A 17,110-nucleotide genomic window follows, 5' to 3' on the forward strand; every position below is an offset into this window, starting at 1 on the left:
TTGATGAAGATATTGAATAGAACTGATCCCTGTGGGACCCCACTCGTGATGCCCTTCCAGCATGACTGTGAACCACTGATAACTACTCTCTGGGAACAGTTTTCCAACCAGTTTTGCACCCACCGTATAGTAGCTCCATCTAGGTTGCATAATACTAAAATGCTGTTATAAAAGGAAGCTCTCTGCAGCTTTGCCATGGCTATGGCTGGTTATCTGTCACCCCAGAGGGACGTGCACACTGGACCAGATTTTTAAAAACTGGCCTCCAGTTTTGCATCTGCAGTAGGAGCACATTGATGACGGGGGTGCAATTTTGCCCCACTTGGCCCGGCAGAACAACACGATCTCATGGAAGGAAGCTGTGATGACCACTGTAGTTAGGATGCCAAGATACCATTCCCAGCCAACACTGTAATGGGGTGTGGGTGTGGCTCGCCCACTAGCAGAACCTGTGGGCACACACAGAGCCAAGCTCTGCAGCCCTTCCTCACCCACTGACCTCTGGAGCGAGAGCAGCAAGATGAGGCCCATGCAGCGGAGATCATCTCCCGAAGAGCCACAGCTGGCGTCTCATAGGAATCGAAGGGGACACCCCCATTCAATGGGAGTTGGGTGGCGAACGCCCACCGGCTCCCTGGAGACGCCCAGCTGGAAGGAGTTCAGTGGTGAGGCTGCAGTGTGCTCTGGGCAGGACAGTTCTGCTGCAGCTCAGCAGGGGCCATCTCCACCGCTGCCGTAACCCAGCACCAGAGGGCACTGGGATGAAACCGAGGGAAGGCGTCTCCTCGGAAGAGGGAGAAGGTCAGATCCTCCTCCCACTCAGACGACCAGAACGATGGGAGGGGACGAGCCCAGAAGCCTCTTCATCGGTCCTTCTGGTCAGCCAGGTTACACTGCATGACGCTAAATATAACCACTGATGGCGGCAGCCGTCTGCTTACTCTGGGCAGACTGTCAGGCAGGCAGGTCCCCAGAGACGAGCTCTCCAGAGGCGTATGGCACAAAGGGTTAACACGGAGCAGGAGGTGCAACGTAACTGAACCCCTGGGGGCCCTATTACAAAGCTACACCAGCCTCCTCTGCAGCTCCCTGCTATCCAGAACAGCCTTCAAGCAGCTCTGTGCCCCAGTGTCACATCCCATCGCAGCACAAAGCATCTTCTTCGATTTGCAACAGAGCAGCCCAGGGGCCCCTGGAGACGGCAGGGCTGCCTAGACACGCAACGAGAGGAGTGACAAGAGTGGGGAGGAAAGAGAAGCAAAGAGAGGGAAAGCGATTTGCCGAAGGCCACACGGCAGGTCAGTGCTGAGCAGGGAATAGGGTCCTGGTCTCCCGACCCCCAGTCCAATGCCCTTACCACTAGGATAAAGTCAGTAGGAACAACGCTGTACAAAATGAGCCCGTGTTGTATCAAATCAGTGAGATCCTGGAGAATAGCAAGGAAGCCGGATGTCTGTGTGAAATCTAGAATCACTGTTCAGAATTCTTCCAATGTTGCAATTGTGGAAGGTTTATTGTAACTTTTATTCCAAGCCCATTGTCTGAATGTGTCTGGGGCTCCCGTTTCTAAATGCCCACACCTAGCCATGAACACAAGTCATCAGGAACGTCGCCTTTCAGTGCCATCTCCAGTGCATGGCAGGCTGACAACCCCCTGCTCAGGTCAGTGAGAACGTTCGTGCCTTACATAACCACGGGTTTGCTCATGCAGCACCCGAGGGGTCGCTCACAAGCAGAAATTACAGGAAAGCCCAACCAATGAAGATTTCCACAGCAATGATTATACCCTGCCCTTGCTGAGTCACTCTGCTTTAAATGGGAATGAAAGGCAATAAAAAGTCTTTGATTTAATAAATATCCCACTTTTTGCCTTTAATTTGTGAGTGAATTTAATATTCATGAGTGTCAAGATCTAGTAGTGCTGGCCTGAAGCCATGAATAGGACAGCAAAATTCTAGGCACGCACTCCCACTCAGCTGCCTGCGCACCTCACTCCTGACCTGCAACACCCCCAGCCAACCCAGTTCTGTCCCAGGCATAGCTACACCCTGCTCTGCCACGCAGCGCTCTGCCGGTGTTCCTCAATCTTCACCTGCCAAGCCCTTCCAGAGTGGAGGGCCAACTGGGACCAACTAGTTTTGGGATAGGCACCAAGCGGGATTCCAGTAAAAGAAATCTAATGGTCACTGGCCACTGAAACCAATATTTGAACCTAGTTCTCTAGCAAACTCCCAGGACCATCCCGCTTTTTTGCCGCCCCAAGCGGCGAAGAAAAGAAAAAAAAGCCCGACTGAGCTGCCGCCGAAGTGCTGCCGAAGAGGAAGAGAGAGTGAAGGACCCGCCACCGAATTGCCGCCGAAGACCCGGACGTGCCGCCCCTTTCCATTGGCCGCCCCAGGCACCCGCTTCCTCCGCTGGTGCCTGGAGCCGACCCTGCACGTAAATGTCGTTTATCTGAGCCTCACCATTTCCACTAGAAGCCTGCGCTCAGATTTTCTCTGCTCCCTTTCTCAGGACGGAGACAGCGACTTTCGTTCCCCGTTACATCTGAACATCCCATTCCTTTCAAACGGGCTTCCTGGGTTCATGTTTCAGGTGGCTGCGGATTCTGGTTTCCCCTTTTCACATCAGTTACACTCGCCCTCTGCTTTAATGGCCCCTGTCTCTCTCATATTTCCTACCCAGGGCTGGCTCCAGGTTTTCTGCCGCCCCAAGCGGCAGAAACACAAAAAAAAGCCGCGGCAGCGCAATCATGCCGCTCCACTCTTTGGCGGCAGGTCCTTCACTCTCTCTCTTCCTCTTCGGCGGCTCTTTGGCGGCAGCTCAAAGAGGAAGAGAGGGACTGAGGGACCCGCCGCCGAATTCCCGCCGAAGACCCAGACGTGCCGCCCCTTGATATTGGCCCCAAGCACCTGCTTCCTACGCTGGGGCCTGGAGCTGGTCCTGCTCCTACCGCATTAATACAAATAGCCTTATCCCTGGCGTTTTGGCAGCTGAACAACCAAAGAGAGTGTCAATCCCAATTCTTTACTGTAACAAGAAAAAGCTTTTATGTTCCTTTTTCCAATAACATTTAAAGCCTGAAGTCCGTGCCCGTAGCAAATATGGCAAGTATCTGCTCTAAACTCGGGTTTGTTTTTGTATGTTTACTTTTCGGGTTCTTTTATAGGCCAGTATTTACTCTCACTTCCACTGCAATCTTTTTTTCACATGGTTTTGATCATATATTTAATGAGTTCTTCCTTGAGACATTTTAACGGCTGGCTTTGGTGCCTATAATGTAAGCACGGTGGGCCCAACCCTGCAGTCCTCATTCAAGTCTCGATTCAGCAGAGCCCTTAAGATGAGACATAAGGACATGTTGAATTTTAAGCCCATGTTTAAATGCTTTGCTGAATTGGAGCCTTATTCCTTTCACAGCAAAAGTGCCAGTTAAAATCTAGAAGAGATGGTCCAATGGAAGGAATGCAGCATTTCTCCATACTGCGGCATTAGGTTAGGATTTCATGTGCCATAAGAAGCTAAGGAATCTTCAGGGAGACAGAGGCCAAATTAAAGCAACTGTGGGCATGTCTACGCTAGAAACAATTGGAAATTAGTTCACCAGCAGCGCAGATCAATTGGCGGCAATGCAGCTGTTTTCCCAGCAGATATTTCTCAGTGATAATGCTGCAAGACTGGTTTACCCCAGGAATAGAAGCCAGGCTGGTAAGACACCTGCACCCTAATGAGACAGAGCCCTAGAGATGCTCTCATTTGAAAATGTCCATGTATTGAACTGGTCACTGGATTCAGCAAGCTGAAATCTCTCCTGGTTTTCACCTTGTTACTTGAACAGATGTAACTGTCCTCATCTCTGAGGGCTGGTCCACACTACCCGCCTAATTCGGCGGGTAGAGATCGATCTTCTGGGATCGATTTATCGCGTCTCATCTGGACGCGATAGATCGATCCCAGAAGCGCTCCCCCGTCGACTGCGGAACTCCTGCTCGCCGAGAGGAGGAAGCGCTGTCGACGGGGGAGCCTGCCTGCGCCGCGTGGACCCGAAGTAAGTATTTTTAGTTCGATATAGGAAACGTCGACTTCAGCTACGCTATTCTCGTAGCTGAAGTTGCGTTTCCTATATCGATCCCCCGCCCCAGTGTGGACCAGCCCTGAGACACATTCTGGGTGCTCTGAAACCAGGGGTAAAGTCTTTCCTTCTACATTATCTGTGAAGGTCTCAGGAAGGTTTGACTCAAAGGAACAGCAACCATGTTAGCATAGCCAACATCTCAATGCAATCAGAAGAGAGAGGCTCCAATTCCCCTCCGCCCCAGGTTTCACACCAGTGCAATTTCACTGGAGTTACCCGTGATTCACACAGGGGTACACGAGAAGAGAATCCGGCTCAGTGTATAGTTCCCATTCGTACCTTCATTGGGTTGATCTGGGACACACACGTTTCCACAGGATACATGTGGTCACCATTAACATTTGCAGTAATACAGTAGCTATAATTCATGTGTCAAGTATTTTACCTGTCAGAGAACACTAGAAGTCCCAAAGAAGGACCAGTTTGGTGCACAAACCCTGCAGCAAAAGTCCAGTGATGTAGGGGATTACAATCTAGCCCACCTCCAGGAGTGCAGCAGAGATTTACACAGACAGGCACGCAAAACAGCTCCAAGGATTTCATCTGCAGATTTTGCCTCAGCATACTGACTAGTGAGCGTTCAACTCGATGGGGCAGGATGGCTCAGGGGTCAGCTTGGGACACAGACCTCTCACCTCCAGGGCGCAGCAGGTATGAATTCAGCCTAGATCAATCATTCCCATCTGAAGACTGATTGGTGGCCAATGTTCAGAGTCTCTGTTCAATTCCTAGTAGACAACTGAAGACATCACAAAACTCTTCATAACAAATATCCCTCTACCAGAGAGCTTCTGAGGAGACCCAGGATGGGATGGCCCTGGAGACTCTCTGGGTCAGGACTGAGGCCCATTGGTGGGGCAGTGCAGGGAAGGGAACAGTTGTATTATCATAGGGCCTAGAAGCCCCAGTCATGGACCAGGCCCCCATGGTGCCAGGCACTGTACAGACACAGAACAAAAGACAGCCCATTCCCCAAGACGCTGACAACCTAAGGTAAGAGACAACAAATGGACGCAGACAGGGGAGTACAAGGAGACAGTGAGCCAATATGGGTGACAGGAAGTGTTCACAGCACAGCAGCATGCTGTAGCCGTGCCGTGGGCCAATGCAGGACTTCAGTCTCCACGGGGCTGTCAATCCAACACACCTTTCACGAGCACTAGATTTGCTTTTACATTGGCAGTGGAGTCGTTAATCTGGTTCCTTTAGAAAACAGAACCACAACACCCTGTTTTATCTGCCTTCTTTATAACGTTCACAGTATCAAGATGTGGGTGCTCTTAAGAACAGGTTCATATTCTTTCCAGAAATGAACGGTCTGATTATCCCAAGGGCAGGTGCCAAGCAGACCTCTCAAGCACCCTGCGAGCTGCAGCCAAAGTCTGCCACTTATCAGCTTTAGAGTTTACTAGCTGACCATTAGATAAATAACCTAATGAATGTGTGCGCTGATCTGTTCGAACGCTGCCAGCCCCAGAGCGCACACACCATCTCTACCTGGAGAGTGCATGGACTCTCTGTTCAACATTGCCGCAGGGTCACTATGAACTGTTCCCAGCGAACTTCGGCATAGTCACCAGGATACCTGCAAGAACCACTGTATGGACAATCTGAAACTACAGAGTTATCACTACCACGCGCACGCCAGAGACTAGGAAATGAGCGGCATTAACACATGTACACTAGTGCATTGAGTCGGTAGGCAAAATGCTGCCCCCAGGCATGCTAGGGTAAACCCGAAGTATCCACGCTCAGTTCAACGGACTTACAGCAGATTTGGACTGGTACAAGAGAAAGCGGTGGTCCATGGGACCAGATCCTCGGCTGGGGGAAATCGGCACAGCTCCACTGAACCAAGCAGAGACTCTGGCCCTGCGTGTCTAACGTTCACATACTATCTCCCCATAACTGAGAAGCTGTTTGCTCTCACTACCTCAGACTAGCATGAGTATTACATTTGAAGTGTGCACCGGATGGGTAGTTCCCAGGCTCACATAGATCTGTTATTTAAACAAACAAACAAACACGGACACATAGGTACAAATTCTACTTTCAGTTACATCAGCGCAAAACCACCGAAGAAAGAATTGTTACTCCAGATTTACATCAGAGAGATCAGATTTTGGCCCATCCTCTCCACGTTATATTTAACAAATAAATCCTTCCATATGCGGTCTACAATTCCAATAACTTCAATGACACATTGAAAAGTGTGTTTCGCTGATAAGGGAGTATTCAAACAGCCAACCCAAGAGCATATTAACAGAAGTAAGATGCTGAAGAATAAATATTCTGGGTTAGCCACAGCAGCTATGTCAGTGGGAACAGTCATGGCTGTCATTAATTTTTCTCTTGCTCCAGTGACAAGGAAGCTTAGAAGTTTCTTTGAAAGAGAAGCACTGACAACCAAATGTAAAGAGAGAAATCAGCACTGCCAACCCAAGCAATCAAAACTCCTGAGTCAGACCACAGAAAAAAAATGTTTTGATTAAAAACGTGTTTCGTTCTTTTTATCAGCCTTCAGGGTTCTGATTTTCTGGCTTTTCTGCACAAACAAAGGCTGAAAACTTCCGTTTTTTTTAAAAAAGGAAATTATGTGAGAACGTCAATCACATAACTCAAGGAATGAGGACTTCACAGTAAAATCCCAGGAGCTGGCAACGCAGATTAAGACATAACATACTTCGAAAAGGCGTCATTTGTCCAGTCAAACAACCCCCTGCCCCAGCCCCGGTACACGGCTGTAGGTGTTCTACTGAAGGATGACTTACAATTGCTTTTAAAAATTAATTTTAACAGTAATTGTCCAAGTTAACAGACCCAAGAAATGCTCCAAATCAGAGGAAATAATGCAGAGTCAGCGAGCCAAGAATACTGGCCCAAGGCCTGCCCAGGAGCTGGAGTGAATCACACCAGCCCAGGCCCCATCACTGCCCCAGACAAAGGGCCGATTCTCTTCTCACTAACCACTGTAAGAGTGTTGGGCCAGACTCATTGCTGGGCACAACTCCATTAAAGACACTTTGGCCAGCAGGGAATCCAGCCCACGGATTTCAATGGAGTTGCGCCACTGAACCCAGCCAGTACCAGGGCACTCGGGTTTTAGATGGGAAGGGTGACTTCCATCCACTCTGTATAACGAATCCAGCCGTCTATCTCCGTGGGCAGAGACCCATCCTAGCACTGTGCTCAGTGCACCAGACTGTTTAACCACATTTCCATTGCGAGACGCTCAGCCGCTCCATATTCTTGTAGTCAATGAACCATCGATTTCAATCCTATTGACTCAGACCTTTGGCATTTCTAGGAGTGTTATTTAATTATTAATCGCCACTTATTAAATACAGCATAAAACCTCCTGCTGCTGCACCATAAATTCCATTGCTGTCCATGGGTTTGCACCGGATTACTCCAGATCTGAGCCTGCCTATATGACACTGAAATTTCCTGACTCCTGAGCGCTTGGTTGGTTTTTGTCCCCCTTTCCCCCTCCTTACCATTGTATTAACATCAACCTTTGCATTTAATGTGTGCGGGACACATGGGACACACACGGGATTTGCAGATCTTTACGCCAGCCAACAAGCACTTCACATGACCTGGACATATTGCTAGTTAGATTTCATTAGGGAAATATGTTATGTCAAAATATATAGCCGAAACACAACGTTTAATGTGGCAATTAGCTGGCAACTGCCTCTCTCTCACTCACACACACACACACACACACACACATACACACACACACACTCTCTCTCTCTGTCTCTAAGGCCTGGTCCACACTAACCCCTGACTTCGAACTAAGATACGCAACTTCAGCTATGTTAATAATGTAGCTGAAGTTGAAGTACCTTAGTTCGAACTTACCGCGGGTCCACACGCGGCAGGCAGGCTCCCCCGTCGACTCCGCGTACTCCTCTCGCGGAGCAGGAGTACCGGCGTCGACGGCGAGCACTTCCGGGATCGATCCCAGAAGATCGATTGCTTACCGCTGGATCCGGAGGTAAGTATAGACGTACCCTAAATGCAATTGATGTTAATGCAATATTAAAGCAGGGGACAAGCCAGGTACACAAAACCACCAAGTGCTCAGAAGTCAGGAAATTCCAGAGTCCTGTGGATAGGTTCAGACCTGGAGTAATCGGGTGCAAACCCACTGATAGCAATGGAACTGCACCCATTTACACCAGGTCTGAGTTTGACAAAGGAATAACACCTGCTTACACCAGCCTGAATTCAGCCCAGGGTTCCTAGTTGCAACATTGAATTTGCACACAATGCACGTGTGTAGCAGGTTCTGTGCCTGTTTTCGTCATTAAATGCAAACTTGCATGCATGGATGTTGGTGGTGTTTTGGCAATACCATGGGAAAGATGCTTAACTCTGCATCATTTCTTGACTTTTGAATGCTTGATCCCTCGTAGGGTGACCAGACAGCAAGTGTGAAAAATCGGGATGGGGTGGGGAGTAATAGGAGCCCATAGAAGAAAAAGACTCAAAAATTGGGACTGTCCCTATAAAAATTGGGACATCTGGTCACTCTAATCCCTCAGCTGTAGCCCTGTCTCAGGGAAGTCCACAGCATGCGACTGGCACCATGGAAATAACACTAATGTTGCACGGACACTTGGTTTGATTATGTTGTCTCACGAGCGCCACGTTTGCCAAATACTGATGCTGTTTGCTAGGGCGCTTGCCCAGCCTGTCTTGCTGTGAAGCCATAATGCTGAATTTGTGACGAGGCACGCGTTTCCACGGCAACAGACTGATGCCACAAGCATACGAGGAGGACTTCTTGGCTGCCCCAAATCGAGGCTGGGCTGGGAGGGGAAGTGGAGGTCTTAATTGAAGCAGAGATCCTACTGAAACCCCATCAAAGGGCACACGGAAAAGGAGGCGGCAAGGAAATTGGGTTTGGTATGAAAGTATCAGGGGGTAGCCGTGTTAGTCTGTAGCCACAAAAATAACAAAGAGTCCGGTGGTACCACCGGACTCCTTGTTGTTTTTGGTATGAAAGTTTCCCCCTAGGTTTGCTGGAGCCTGAGAAAACGGCTGTAAGGAAGTGCTTTCATTTTCAGCCAGACAGAAAATGGCCTCTAGTGATTAAAAATATTGTTTTTAGTAGAGATCGATGCAAGCAGCCCAAGAAACGGCATATTAAGGACTTTTGTCTACTTCTGACACAGGCACATTGAAAATGACTTGTATGTTGTAATGGGGAAACATCCAAACGTTCCTATAGAACCAATAACTTTCATTATAAACTTACAGCATTTCAGTCTCACCTTGGTTATGTCTGAACAGTCCTTACAGCTGTATAAACGCAGCGTTTGTTTCTGCCTTAATAGTTAATACTCAAACACTCTGATTCTCCAGGCGATCCCAATAATTCTAAATGAAGCATAGAATAGTCTAGCAATCCAGAAATGAGAGTTCACATTGGCCCGAGCACATCAATATTTCAGATGGATTGGTACACACAGCCCAAGAATGCAGACACAGGCTGTGCAAACATTGATATTGCTGACAATTTTACATAACTTAGCTGCAAACTCAACAACAAGGCTTGTATAGCACAGAAATATAGGTAGGAGCTGGGAGGGAGAGAGATTGATTTCTGTCCGTCTAACCCAGGATGGCATTACAGAAAATCTATAGCAGAACTCATTCAAGCTATCAAAGAACAAGCAAAAGAGAACATCTAATGGATATGACTATAAAACATTGTTAATGCAACTGGGCGTGGCCAATCAATAACTATTGAAATAACTAAGACTAGGCAGTACAGTGTACAATACAGGGAAACCAACTGTTCATTCATAAAACATTTTAAAATGTCTATTTGCTGAGTGGCAAGCTAAAAAAGCAAAGCCTCAACAGATGAATAAATACAACAATTAGAGAGTTGATTTTCCTGTTTCATCCAGTTATTTCACGCGCTAGGACTGTTCCTGTAACTAGCTCCTAGGTACATTGTGGGCTTGACTCCAGGGCCGCTGGAACAATTTTTACAGTGAGGGTGCTGAAAGTGGAAACCATGTATTTGGTTGTTATTACTACTCCAAGCCAGGGGGTGCTGCAGTACCCCAGCACCCCGCCTGACTCCCATTTGCCTTTCGCTTTGCAAGAGGGCAGAGCTACTGTTCTGATCTGCTATCGTTTTACAATGTGCACTTGTGTACATGACAGCACAAGGTGCAGGGTGGCGAAGAACTGGGCCTACATATCCCATGTTCTTTCAGGTGTGATGCTGACTCTCCAATGTGTGCTCATCTGCAACGCTACTACCTACAGCTGAGCAAAAAAAAAATACTGAACATTTTAAATAAAAAATGCCTTTTCAATTAAATGGTAGTTTTTGCAAGAGTACTTCTGCTTTTGTTGACGTTTTCAGGTATTTGCTGAAAAACTGAAACCTCCCTGTAAGTGGAACACTTTTTAGTGATTCAAAACCAAATATTTTTTCATTTTGACAATGACCTGAAAAATCTGGAGAAAAAACAGACATCTGTAATTTTTCATGGAAAAGAAGAGACATTTCCCAGCTTGGTCGGCTGACTTGACAGCACAACAGGAACCGAGTGCAGCTTTCAGAATTAACTTGATTTATTTCCATCCACTTGGTCCCAAAACATCTGACAAAAGGGACAGTAAGAGCAAAAACACTTTAGGGCACATACTGTTTTCCTGAATGTGCAGCTCTCATGGACAGCTTAAAAAAAACTTCTTAAAAAACAATCCCCACACAACAGCAATGTTCTGCAGTATGGCACCCAAGCACGGAAGCTGCAATGGGAAGTTGTACTGCGTTGGATAGTTCATGCAAGAGATTTTCAAATGATTTGTGTCACATATCTATCTGCTTGATCTAGTCAGACCTTGTCTATCCTGGGGTTTTAGATGCCTGTGCAGCTGCACCACTGCAAACCCCTAGGGGGCGCCAGTATAAACGACTGCTTTCATCAGGATGGATTTACCCTGTTTCAAACCACTCATCTATACTAGATGTTTGCACCAGATAAGCTACCCCAGAGGCTAAAACCCCCAGAGTAGATGAGACCTCAGGTCTGATTCAGCGGAACAAAAGTTAGCATTTGTGCTAAAGTCTTAGGGATGCAATAAAGGGAGGAAAATCCATGGGGAACCCAAAAGGGTTAAATCAATTCAGACAAGAAAGATAGAGTTAAAAAAATATTAAGTAAATCCAATGACTAGGGGAGACAGAAGAGATGGCAGTGCCACCCCAGACAAAAATGCCTAGGAGTCACCTGTTTTAACTATCAGGAATGTCACTAACTAATTATCTGCATAACCCAGAGATTTATTTTCTCAAATATTTTTCTCACTTCTAATGGGAAAAAAAAGTGGGAAGAGAAATGCAGCTCTTGGGCTCAGCAAGGTCTGACCGCATCTTGTTGAATCAGGGTCTTAGTGCCAGACCTCCACTGACTTCACTGCGAGTCGGCCCAGGCACCAATCGCCTTCACCTTCCTCAAGCCTTTGCCAGCAGCACTGTGTGTTCTGCGCACACCGAAACCATGCATTCGGACGCGGAGCTCGGGAAGCTCAGGTACTGCCAAAAAGTCCCATGCAAAGCATTCAAAAGGAAAACCAAATGTTTTGCAATCCAGTGTAGGTGAATGGGAGGAAATTCTGCAGTGTTTCTGTATCTGTCGCACAGAAGACACTGAACAGGGATATTACAATAATGCACTAGGCCTGAGGCCTGTTAAACGAAAAGCAAATATCAGACTATGCTATACGCTGACATTCATGCATCCAGACTGGGGTGACTGGAGCTATTTCACTTGGCCACAGTGTCTTTTTTTTCCACCTCCTCTTCCTCTCTCACCTTTGATACAGACTTAATCTTTGGTTGAATTTAGCTGGACCTATTGAAATGCTGCATGACATGGCAGCTCATCTGTGCAACAGAATGGCCCCAAAGAAAGCTCTAATCCCAGACAGTGGCACAAACTCCCCCGGGAACTAAGGACCATCCCAAACCTTGCCATCTTCTACTCCAAGTGCAGGGCACATTTGGTCAACCTGCCTTCTCTAGTGCACGCAGAGCAACGTGCACATTTTAAAACACAAAAAACAACTCCCTGCCCTGGGAAGAGAATGAACCATACAGCTCGTCATTTAAAGCACAACTGGAAGGCGCTCAATACGACGGTGACGAAGGCAGTATCAGAACCAACGTAGAATAGATTCCCACACCTGAAGATCACGCCCATTGTTCAACCTTGTTTTAACTTATTCCATCAGGACACTGAGTATCACCACCCCTGCCTTTACCACCTCAGACCTTTCAGAGGCTGCTTCCTCGTTCTGCGTCTGCTCTTTCTGTTCATCCCAATTCAGGCGGGGTCACAGATGGACTGTAATTACGAGAGGTCAATTTAATTTCAGATGTTAAATAACTGTCATACCCTTCTTCCAATGTAACAGCAGTTGTCAAGGCAACGAGAAGTATTTCTTTCCACCACACCCATCACAACAAGCGTCAAGATGTGGAGGGGCACAAACTGGTTGGTTTGTTGTTTGGCTACTCAACCACGTATGTCAATTTTGATGAAAATAATCTTTTCGCTGTTCAAACCATGTGTCCTGGTTACCTTATAAAACGCAGCATGTCTAGTGGGGAAAGCAGGGGAGCACGGAGTTGGGAGACCTCAATTCTGTTCTTGGCTGTGCCAGTCACTCCCTGCGTAATCCCTTCCTTTCTCTAGGCCTCAGGTTTCATCTCTGTACAATGGGGCTCCGAATGCTTACCCACACTGGGAAAAGATTTCAAAGCGAGAGGATGAAAAATGCTGCACGAGTGCAGTTATGCATCTGATACAAAGCACTCTGTCCGAGGCATACGGGGGCAGCCCAAGACTGGGATAGCGAAAGCTGTTCATCTAAACAGGGACTGTTCAAGATGTGTTAAAAGGGAGACCATCAAGCCAGACAGGCCTAAAATGAGCCCCTAGCTGCCCCATCTTGTGGGCGCACACTCTAGCACAAACATGCACGTGCAAGCCATTCTTGTGAGAGCTCAGAAGTGCTGAGACCAGGATTCTCAAACATTTTAACATGCTGCTGATTTACACCAAGGGAGCAGTCAGGCAGAGGACAGGGACAATTCGAGTCATTCCTGTCACCGGGGCAAACAGGGTGCTGTCCCACTCAGCAGGAAGGGGGGGGACCTTATGGGAGTCGCATTGCCAGCAACAAAAACATATATTTACATGTTTCAGAGTAGCAGCCGTGTTAGTCTGTATCCGCAAAAAGAACAGGAGTACTTGTGGCACCTTAGAGACTAACAAATTTATTTGAGTATAAGCTTTCGTGGGCTACAGCCTGCATCCGAAGAAGTGGGCTGTAGCCCTCGAAAGCTTATGCTCAAATAAATTTGTTTGTCTCTAAGGTGCCACAAGTACTCCTGTATATTTACATGACACAGGACAAAGGAATTCGTCCCACCAGTTTCAGAATGGGTTAAGGCTACGAACACCAACCCAGCACTCGGCCAGAAACACTAACGATGACACAGGCCCCGCATTGGAGCTCAAATTAGATATCGCTATATCCGTTAATATGCTCTGATTAGATTGTATTTTGGGTAGGGTTTTTAATTTGATCCCATGAGCCATGAATATTGCCTCACAATGACATACCAGTGACATGCCATCCTTACGTGTGCAATTTAAGAAAATAAATACAAAGAATTCTGCTCCTCTCTGCGAGTACCACCCTGTCAAAACACAAGAGGAAGGGTCCGTGCATGGTCTGTGCGATAGACATTCCTCTAGGGAGCTCCAAAGCAGACTCTAGGAAGGAGGGCTGCACTTCACGGACCAGCCGAAACAACTGTTAAGACGATAACTCAAGAGCCATCTCTGGCGAGGAGGTGACATGTGGCGGTGGCCTGGGATTAGGTCCAAGCCCAGAATCCTGCAGCCCCAAAGGACACTGCTTTGCCTCAGTTTTTAAGCAGAGTAAATATTGGGCCTGTGAACTTTCCCAAAGGAGCTGACTAAAACCCAGAAAAGAAGGAAAAATAAAGGATTGAGACAGATGAACTGGGGTCCTAAGCTCACAGGCTCTGCTTGCACCAACGGCTGTCCCTTCGGAGACTCCACAGAACGCCGAGTCCACTAGAGAGACAAAGCGTACGCTTTCCCTCGGAATTCTCTCCCGCGGGTGAGTCAAAGTGAGACGAGGGGCAAACTTTCAAAGCACCTCCTGGCAGTTCAGCTCCAGGACACCTGCTAACGCAGTGGTATCCCCAAGCAACCCCTGGAAACGTAACCGTGTATTACCAGAGCATGGCCTTTAATGGCTAACAGCACTTAGACTGGAAGCTGTCTGGGGCAGGGGCCATCTGTTTGTTCTGTGTTTGTACTGTGCCTAGTGCCCGGGGCTCCTGGTCCACAGCTGCGGTCCTACATGCTACCACAATACAAGCAAGGGCCATATCCTTAAGGGGTTTAAATGGAAATAACGCTTCACATTTGTACAGTACGCTGCACCCTGCACCGAAGATCTAATATTAGTTAATGGAACCTCATAACATCCCTAAGAGACAGAAAGTGAGACACAGAGAGAGTGGAGGCGACTCTCCGAGGTCACATGGTGGGTCACAGGACCCACTAGGACCCAAGAGTCCCAGTTCCCACTAACCACTAGGTCCTGCTGCCCCTCCATTACCTGTAGACAGCTCTGAGAGTCCTTCAGGGAACGTCTGACCCTTCCCCTGACAATATTATGCTCTTTTCTGTCAACATAGCCAATGAAACCCTCTCAGTAACAGGCGCGAGTGACCAGGCAGCCGGCTAGCTTTCAAAATGCCATAAATCCAGTCGGGTTTAACTTGTGTCTTTTAACCAGCCGAAGTGATGTGTTCACGTTCCAAACGACTCTCCTGCAAAACCACGTTCGAAACCCAGAGACCTGTGCAGGTACCGGCAGGCACAGCGCTGGCTCTAAAACAACCCAGTGGCTGTGGGCGAGAAGGTGATGTCCCCTGCCGAAGCCCCTCTGGGAGCAATGAAACCCCCTCTCCCCTCACTCTGCTGAATCCCTTCAAGGCAGGTCATTGAAGAGTCAGTCCAGCAATTCGCCCCAGGCAGGCGATGGGGCTCCTGGGGGAGCTCCTGCAATCTCCCAGGATTGGAGCCACTCTCGCCTTTAGGTGCACAGCGCAGCCCAGGCCGGTAAAGCCACAGGGGTGAGTCTGGGACTGTCGGTTTTTTGGCTGCCCAACTAATCATCCCTAACTGCTGCTAGTAATTACACAACCTCTGCCGGCAGGGCCCCGTGACCGACCCTGCTGGGAGCTGGGAGTCCGTTATTAGCAATGGTCACAACAGATAAAGGCAGATCCCAGCATTACTGCCTGGGGGGGGGGACCCTGCACCCCAGAGAAACCCCAGCCCTGCACCGCCCCAAATCACTAGCTCCCCCGCAGCGCAGCGGGCCGGAGCGCAACCTTGCAGCAATCACACACAAAACGAATAAACAAGATGGGGGGGGGGGATACAGCCCTCCCCCCTCCCCCAGCGAGAGCCATTCAACGGGCCCCCTAAAACAACATCTGGAGCATCCCCTAGTCTCCCCCCGGACGTCACGCTCCAGATGTGCAGCCCCCTCCCCCCAAAAAAAGCCTTCAGGAGCCTCCCCCCAAAGAACCCAGGCACTGGTTCATCCAGATGCGCGCAAACACCTGGCGCCTCCTCCATCCCCCCCCCCCGCACATCTGGCCCCCCGGGAACCCCTGGCTCCAGCTGCGCGGGGCCCGGCCGCAGACCCACCTCCTTCTTGACGGTGCGCAGGAGCCGCTGCCGGGTCTCCGCCTCTGTGGGGGAAAGGGGGAGAAGCGCGTTAGTGCCCCCGGCGCAGCCCGGCCACGCCGCCCGCATCCCCCCGCCCGGGCGCCCCGTCCTACCCGCCGGAGCCGCGGCCATGGTCCTGCTCCTCCGCCGGGCGCCTGCGCCTCTGCCGCAGCCCGCGGGAGGGAGGGAGGCAGCGGCAGCCGGGCAGCAGCCGGGCTGGGCAGGGCAACGCCGCCCACTTCCAGGGACCGGCGGGCGGGGCTCCCCCCCCGCCCCTAAAAACACCCATCGCCTCAGTTCCACCCACCCCGCGCCGCCCCGGCTCTGGGAGAGGCAGGGGCCGGGGCCGGGGGGAGCCCTGAGCACTTAGTCTGCTGGTGCCAAGCGCCCGGGGTTACCCCTGTGCCATGCAAAAACCCAGCACCACAACCCCCCCCCGTATCTAGGGGGATACACAGAGCGAGAACTCGGAGAACATTTTCTTACTGCAGCATCCTTAGCTGGACCCAGGAACTGTTCAGGGTCCCTACCCCACTGCCCTGGGATAAGACTGCAAATCTTTCCACCCACCTTCAAAATACCTGGCAGATTCAATTATTGTTCTGGCAACTGGCAAATCCATAAACCAACCAGCCAGGCCAGTCAAAGACCAGCCAGGTGGTACCCCTATTAGCACGGTCCCCTGCACCTCATCACCCATCTGCACCCACCCCAGGAGGCCGAGTTCAGTGCGTTTATCCCTAGGCTACACACGGGGAACTGAGGCCCAGAAGCTAAGGCCCATGGCCCTTGAAGGCAGATAGGCAGATGTCAAGGGGAGTTAGGGGCTCAAATCCCTTTAAGGATCTGGGCCTAAGTGACTTGCTCCGGGTCACACAGGGAGTCTGGGGCAGAGAATCAAATGGAGGTTTCCTAAGTCACAGGCTAGCATCCTAAGCACTGTCATTTAGTAAGGAGGGCAAACTTCATACAGATTTGGACCTCCAGCTACTCCATCTAGGTGGACACTTACATCCCGGCAGGCCTGATTCAGCCAGCACAAAGCAGCTGGCAGGCTTGGGGCCCAGATTCGTAGAATCAATTCTCTGCTGCTCACCGGCCTTTAAGAAGTGATAAACAGGGCCGGCCCTAGGCTTTTTGCCGCCCCAAA

General features: G+C 49.4%; 1 protein-coding gene across 1 annotated transcript in view; it reads right to left on the reverse strand.

Annotated features, from left to right (window-relative positions):
- The window catches only part of SGSM1 (small G protein signaling modulator 1), a 77,282-nt gene extending 61,308 nt beyond the window's left edge, over window positions 1–15,974 (reverse strand). The window contains exon 1 of the mRNA XM_026656959.1: window positions 15,940–15,974. The gene's annotated coding sequence lies outside the window, so the exon portion shown is untranslated. The remainder of the gene's footprint in view (window positions 1–15,939) is intronic.
- Between the last annotated feature and the right edge of the window lie 1,136 nt (window positions 15,975–17,110).

This window comes from Terrapene carolina, unplaced genomic scaffold, assembly GCF_002925995.2.
Source record: "Terrapene carolina triunguis isolate 2854851 unplaced genomic scaffold, T_m_triunguis-2.0 Scaffold234, whole genome shotgun sequence".
NCBI lineage: Eukaryota > Metazoa > Chordata > Testudines > Emydidae > Terrapene > Terrapene triunguis.